General features: G+C 42.4%; 1 pseudogene; it reads right to left on the bottom strand.

The window, feature by feature from the left end:
• Positions 1-254: 254 nt before the first annotated feature.
• LOC102815043 overlaps positions 255-7,353 on the bottom strand; it is an 88,599-nt pseudogene continuing 81,500 nt past the window's right edge.

Here is a 7,353-nt window from a genome sequence, read left to right as displayed (position 1 = left end):
TCAACTTTGTCTTTGGTTCCGTATTTGCCAGGTGGTTCCCTGGACTAGCAGCACCAGTGTTACCTGGAGATGCGGTAGGAATGCAAATTCATGGGCACCATCCTGCCCCAGACCTAAGGTATCAGAAATTAGGGATGGGATTCCTGCAGTTTTTGCTTTTACAAGTCCTCCAGGAGATTCTGACTCCAAGTTAAGGGCCATTGGCCAGGGGTGTGTGTTCCTGCTCATCTTGAGTCAGTCCAGCAGCTGGACATTCAATTGATAGGGTGTTTGGACAGCCCCAGGCATCGCCCCAGGCCAAGGGCTCGAACCTTCCCGCTGCAGTCTGTGAGCAGCCCCCAGTACACCGGCCCCGCCAAGCCTCGCGGGGTCTTGGGGCTGCCGGCGGTGGCCTTGCAGGTAGAAATGAAGACCGTGAGATTCCGCTCTAATTTATTTGGTTCCATTCCGGGAGGAATAATTTGTTTCGTATTGGAATCAAAGCGCCTCTCGCGGCCCTTCCGTTTTATCCCCGCAGTTCTCAGGCGGGTTGGAGGGGGGTTCCGCCGGCGTAGCGGCTGCTTCCCATTAGGATCGGCATGGTCCCCATTACGTGCCTGCTCTGCTCGCTGCCTGTCCCCGCTAACGGGACACAGCTGACCAGCCCCTGTGCCGCGACACCCCGGGACCCACCGGGCGACTGCCACTCACCAAGCCACTCCTCCCTGGCCGGTTACACACGGCCACTAAGAAAAGCAAAACTGGATAGCTGGAGCAGTCCGCAATCAAAAGATCTCCCTTCCATTGCTTCTGTCTCGGTGCTCATGCTCGAAGTGACACCATTGGTATCACTCTTCAGAGAAAATCATTATCCTAAGACGGGTGGGTGTAGATTCACAGATCTCTCAGCTTTAGGGCCAAAATGAGAAAGAAAGATAGCATCAGTGGACTTCCCTAGAACTGGTGACTAAGACCATGTTTCCATCTTATCTGTTGGCATAGCACAGAGCCCAGACCTCTCACAGCTTGCTGAGGGGTGGAGGGGAAGGAGTAGACCTGTTGTTGTTTTTTTCAAATTCGCACATATCAGAATATCAATGAAATATTTTAAAAAATAATTATTATTATATATATTTATATATATATTGTTGTTGTTAAGTGCCATCGAGTCGGTTCCGACCCATAGCGACCCTGTACAGGGTTTCCGAGGGTGTAAATCTTTACGGGAGTAGAAAGCCTCATCTTTCTTCGGCGGAGCGGCTGGTAGTTTCGAACCGCTGACCTTAAGCTTCACAGTCTGATTCGTAACCACTACGCTACCAGAGCTCCATGTATATATATATATTTCCAGTCACCTTGGAGTTTTTGTTTCCAACTCATAGGTGTTAGCATGACCATAGTACTCCCTGTAAACAAAGTGGGCATCTGAGAACAACCCAACACCCACTGAAGAAGTGGGTGGTCACCACAAGCCCTGGCCAAATCCAGACCCAATGCCTTAGAGGAGCACTCTGAATGGGGCAAATGGTTAAACAATCCACTGCTAACCAAAGTCTAGTGGTTTAAACCCACCCAGAGATTTCTCCCAGTGCCTGAAGTCACAACTAGATAGTCCTACAACCACCGGAGCACAGAATATAACACAAAATACCTTAATGTTCAGGTCTAAGTTCGCAGTTATTTTCTTGGATTTTATTAAAAACATTTAATTGCACAAACAATATCGGCACTTTAAAAATAAGATGGTAAGCCAGTGATCATCTAAAGTCTGACCACTAACAGAGTAATTCTTTTCCTTCTTCCAGGTGCCACACAATTGATGACTACTTAACAAGTGCACGATAGTCCGCTATGTGAAGATGGCCTAATTTATTTAACTCCAACCTTTTCATGGTTATAAAAAGAAAATATTGCAATGGAAATTTTTTACATATAAAATTGCCAACCAAGAATCATATACCCAGCAAAGCTGTCCCACAAATATGATGGCAACATTAGGACACTTCCTGATAAGCAGAAATAAAAGGAATTTGTAATGACCAGACCAACGTTACGAAAAATGCTAACGGATATTCTCTGAACCGAGAACCAACAACAGCAGACCACCTGCGATTACCATACATGACAAGACCACCCAGCACTCAATCCAGATATAGAAGTATTTAAAGTAAACAAACTTACAAGACTGAAAATAGGGAACTAGAGATATCAATGTATAATGATGTCAACTACAAAGGAAAAAGAGGGGATAGTATCGATACAGAAATTCCAAATGACAAGGAACTTAGGAAGATTTCAAAATAAAACAGATTGTTTTAAGCAGGGAAAAAAATTAATAAATTAGAGGGTAGCTTCAAATAAAAATAATATACCTGCATATCAAAATTTTAAAAAGAGGAAAAGCAGAATGATTTTGTAAACAGTTAACACAACAGAAATGAAAATGACAGTAAAACCCACAAACAAAATGAACTCAGAATAGAAAATTATATGTAACAAAGAATCCAGCATCACCACATACAAAAAAAAACCCCAAAACACAAAAAAATGACATCAATTCATATCTATTGATAATTACACTGAATGCATATGGATTAAATGTACCAGTCAAAAGACATAAACAGCTGAATAGATAAGAAGATAGGATCCTTCAATATGCTTGTCTACAAGAGACATATCAAAAAGATGGAGGGCGACAGCCTGAATACCCATCAGCTGCAGAATGGTTAAACGAACTTTGGCACATACACACAGTGGAATGCTACAAAACACTAAAGAATAATGATGAATCTGTAAAACAATTCACAACATGGTTGAACCTGGAGGAAATTAAGCTGAGTGAAATTAGTCACAAAAGGGTAAACATTGTATGAGACCTATGATGATTACAGCAGGGTGGAGGAGAGAAAATTATTCATGGGCTAAAGGGTAGATACATGTTAACGTGGGTGACAAGGCAATATACAACAAGAGGGAGGTTAGCAGAGAAAAGATGAAGGTAGTGAGAGACACAGAGAGGAATGTAATAGTTAAAATGAATTGAGGTAAATGCTGTTAACTGTTGGTACATGGAGGGGATTGCAACCATGTAATTAAGCAAAATATACGATTTATTGAATGTAAAACTGATGATCTGCACTGTAAACCTTCACTCAATTCATAAGAAGTTAAATGTATATATTCTTCATTCTTTCCTCTGGACACGGAGAGACCAAATGCTACACCCTAGATGACTGCTCACCAGTTTTTAAGACCCCATTTGCTGCTTGCCAAGTAGGATGTAGAACATTGTCTTTGTGGACTGTCATGCCAATTTTCCTCCATGTCACAAGACCATGATCCTAAGCCCCCAGACCCCATGACTCATTCCTTCAAAGTATTTGGTTATGTCTACAAGTTTTCATAACTTTTCCCATTGATGCTGCCACTTTGCCAATCCATCTCATTTGGGGTCTTCCTCTTTTTCTCTGTAAGCCAAACTTACTAAATTTAAATTTAGAAAATATGGCTGAGATATATTCATAGATATATTAGCAGCATAGGCAAATACACATGTAGAAATAGCCTCTGTCAAACTTACAAGGGAGCTGCAAACAATTCATGGAATATTGGAATTAAAAACTACTAGAATTCTTCCACAAACTTTTTTGAAGACCCTTCATGTGTATTTGTGGGTATACTCCCACACTCCCTCCCAGCACCGATCATCCTATGTGTCTGTCCATGCATTCACTCTTAGATCATTGTAATTGCAGGGTTGGTTATATAACAAACAGTATTTACCTCTGTTGACTTTAACTATTTGATAACAAATATCTTGCTTTGAGTTTTACGGGTTTCTTACTCACAAAATCAAATATTCGCTTTAATGAAATCCCTGACCAAAATTAATCTACCAGTGGCTTTTCAGACACTCAAAAATTGCAAATCCCTTTTCTTCCCTGTGGAAGCCAAGTTTGTTGTTGTTGTTGTTAGGTGCCATCAAGTTGGTACCGACTCATAGCAACCCTATACACAACAGAACAAAACACTGCCCGGTCCTGGGCCAACCTCACATTTGTGGTATTTCTGTCATAGCAGCAGTAGATAAATAAAACAGACTAAACCAACACAATTTCTTATTCATTCATTCATTTTGATGAAGGATATAAGCAGCTTGAGTTTCCATCATTCCTTCACTTGCGACCAATAAGCTCCTGATGAATATGCAGAGCCTGTCTGAGGAAATGGGTTATTATGGATGCATGTTAGGATCATATTGAAAGAAAAGTCAATAACTGAGGGAAAAGGTCCTCTCCAGGAGGGTCCTAAGAGCAGCACTGCATCCACAAGTAGGTCACCAAGTGAGACACTGAGCATGAGGGGACCCCTCCTGCTGGCATCCTGGGTACAGAGAGTGCACAACTGTGTAGCCTGTCTGGACCCTGGAGGATTTCATCTTTGAGAGTTTGGCAGATGCCCCTGAACAAGAGAAGAGCCTCCCAGTCACCACAGGCCTTGGCAGCAATGGCAATGAAGAAGCACCATCAAGTGGCTTCATCAACTAAACCAAACCATCAAGTTGGTTCTGTGATCCTACAGGAAAGAGTAGAACTGCCACCACCACCACCACCCCACCCCCGCCCCATAGGGTTTCTATGGCTGTAGATCTTTATGGGAGCAAATTGTCACATCTTTTTCCAAAAATCAACTAGTGGGTTCAAACTGCCAGCCTTTCTGTTAGCAGATGAGCACTTAACCACTGTACTATCAGGGCACCAGAGTGGCTTCACAGGTGGCCCAGATCCACAAGGGTACCAGACAGCCCAGGGTGGAAAAGGTCAGAGAAGGGCCTGCTACTACACATGAAGCATCTAGTGATCCCTGAAGAGCATGGGGTGGGCTGTTATACAGTGTGTTGAAGTCTTGCATTCTGCAGTCAGAGGCCAAAGTCACTGAAGCCTGCAGTAGAGCTAGATACCCTCAGTGCTCACAGACAGGAAAGGCTGTGGATGTCCTGAGGAGGTGACAGAGAATGACTACAGGCTGTACCTATGACCTGGGCATTAAGGATCCCAACGTCACCAGCATGGAGTTGAACCAGCAGAGATGCCAGACCTAATAGGACCTGGCAGTGCAAGCTGGGACAGCAAACAACTTGGCAATATTTGAAGACCCAGGGCCCGAGGACTTGACAACAAGAAGGATGAGGGCTTTGTGTCAGAATTAGGGTCATTTGAAGATCACAAGAAAGCTTGTGCTTTCTGCCCAGAGTTAGTGAAACAGCATTAACTCCCCTAGTGGGAGGTCTCCACCTGGAGAAGGAAATTTTCAGGGAAGGGATAGGCCTGTGGAGACTTGGAAAGGGAATCCCAGTAGCCAAGATCTACAGAAACCATGTAACTAGAAGTTTAAGTACCACTGGTCATGGGGCTTAAGGCATACTCTGAAGCCATTGAAGTGGCCTCTCTCATGAACATAAATGCACAAGCTCCAACCTGGAGCCACTTAGAAAGCAGAAACCAAAATCCAACATGTAAACAGACTGGAGGTTAACCTGCTTTCCATGTGAAAGCAACAGAGGAAATTGTGGACCCAAAGCTAACATCCAGTCCAAACCCCTCAGGAAGCCAAAAAGCCAGAGAAAGGAGGAGACTTGCCCAAGGTCACACAAAGAATTGGTGACAGAGCCAGGAACCAAAGCCAGGCCTGCTGACCCTAAGTCTGTGGTTTTGTGCCCTGTGCTGAGGACCTCCCTCCTGGTGGAGAGAACCATGTCTCAAGTGAGGAAATGGACAAGGTTTCTATATCATGTGTTTATATTTGCACCTGGACTTCACATGGGAATTGTATAGTGGGAATGCATTGCTACCTTGAGATAATACCCATTGCCCTAACTTAGAGAGATGCAGCCTTATCTGTTGCTCCAAACTAGTCCCCATCATGACAGTTAGATGGTAACAGTAGTAACCAGATGCCATTGAGCTGATTCTGAAAAACAGTGACTTCATGTGAGTTAGAGTCCAATCATTATCCATAGGGTTTGCAGTGAGTGATTTTTTTCCCCTTTCTTCTGTTTTTTTATTGTAGCAATATATATACAACATAACACTTGCCATTTCATCCATTTTTACATGTGCAACCCAGCCACACCAACCACACTCTCCATATTACACAACCATCATCCTATCCATTTCCAAATAATTTTTTCTCTCTCTCTCTTCCTCCCTTCCCAATTTTTTTATTTGTGGGAAAGTTCCCAATGGTTTGTCCTAATGAGAAAATAAGCATACATTGTTTCCCTTTCAGAAAAAAAAAAAAACAAACCAAAATTAAAAGCAGAGAGCAATTTTCTTTTTTCCCTTTTCTTCTTTTTCCTCCCTTTTCTTTATAACTGACTTCCCCAACATCCAAGTTAGCATGTATACGCACGCGCTCTACCCAATGAATAATAATTTCTTACCTCCCAACCCTGGTCATATTATTCATTCTGTAATAAACAATCATAGAATGCTTATTATAGAATGGAAACCTTTACAATAGTGGTCTCCAATAATATCTGCTGCTTGGCAACCAACAAATTTTACTCAGCATAATGTCTACCAGGCTTCTCCATGTTATGTAGTCTTTTTCATATTCATCATCGTTCTTCAGTGCTGCACAATATTCCATTTTATGTATGTATCAAACTTTGTTCAACCATTCCTCTGCTGATGGGCATCTAGGCTGTCTCCATCGTTTTACAAAAATATTGGGAATAATGCTCCAAAAAACATGGGTGTGCAAATATCCATTTGTGTCATGGCTCTTATTTCTTGAGGATATATGCCAAGTAGAGAAATTGCTATGTCATGCAGTGTTTCTATTTCCAACCTTCTGAGAAAGTGTCATTCCATATTCCACAACAGTTGTACCATTTTGTAGTCCTGCCGGCAGTGTAGGAGGGTCCCATACTCTCCACACCCTCTCCAACATTTGTTGTTTGTTTGTTTGTTTTTTAACTTTGCTATTAATGCTGGAAGGCACTCTGGCAGCTTGGCGGATTACAAGTTGGACTGGTAACTGCAAATTCAGCAGTTAGAATCTACCAGCCCCTCCATGGGAGAAGGATGAGGCTTTCTGCTCCAGTAAAGAGTTATAGCCTTGGAACCGACTCCCCGACACATAAGTACCACCGTCAGTATTAATGCTGGGGTAAGATGATATCTCACTGCTGTTTTGATTTTTATCTAATAGCTAGTGAACCTGTCCAATGACATTCATCAAAAAACAATTACAAACTTTATATGGAAAGGAAAGAGACCCAGGATAAGCAAAGCACTGCTTAAGAAGAAGTACAAGATTGGAAAACTCTCACTCACTGACTTCAAAATTTATTATAAGTGGAACAGAATC

Source organism: Chrysochloris asiatica, unplaced genomic scaffold, assembly GCF_000296735.1.
Source record: "Chrysochloris asiatica unplaced genomic scaffold, ChrAsi1.0 scaffold00028, whole genome shotgun sequence".
NCBI classification, from domain to species: domain Eukaryota; kingdom Metazoa; phylum Chordata; class Mammalia; order Afrosoricida; family Chrysochloridae; genus Chrysochloris; species Chrysochloris asiatica.
This window is presented reverse-complemented; position numbering and strand designations above follow the sequence as displayed.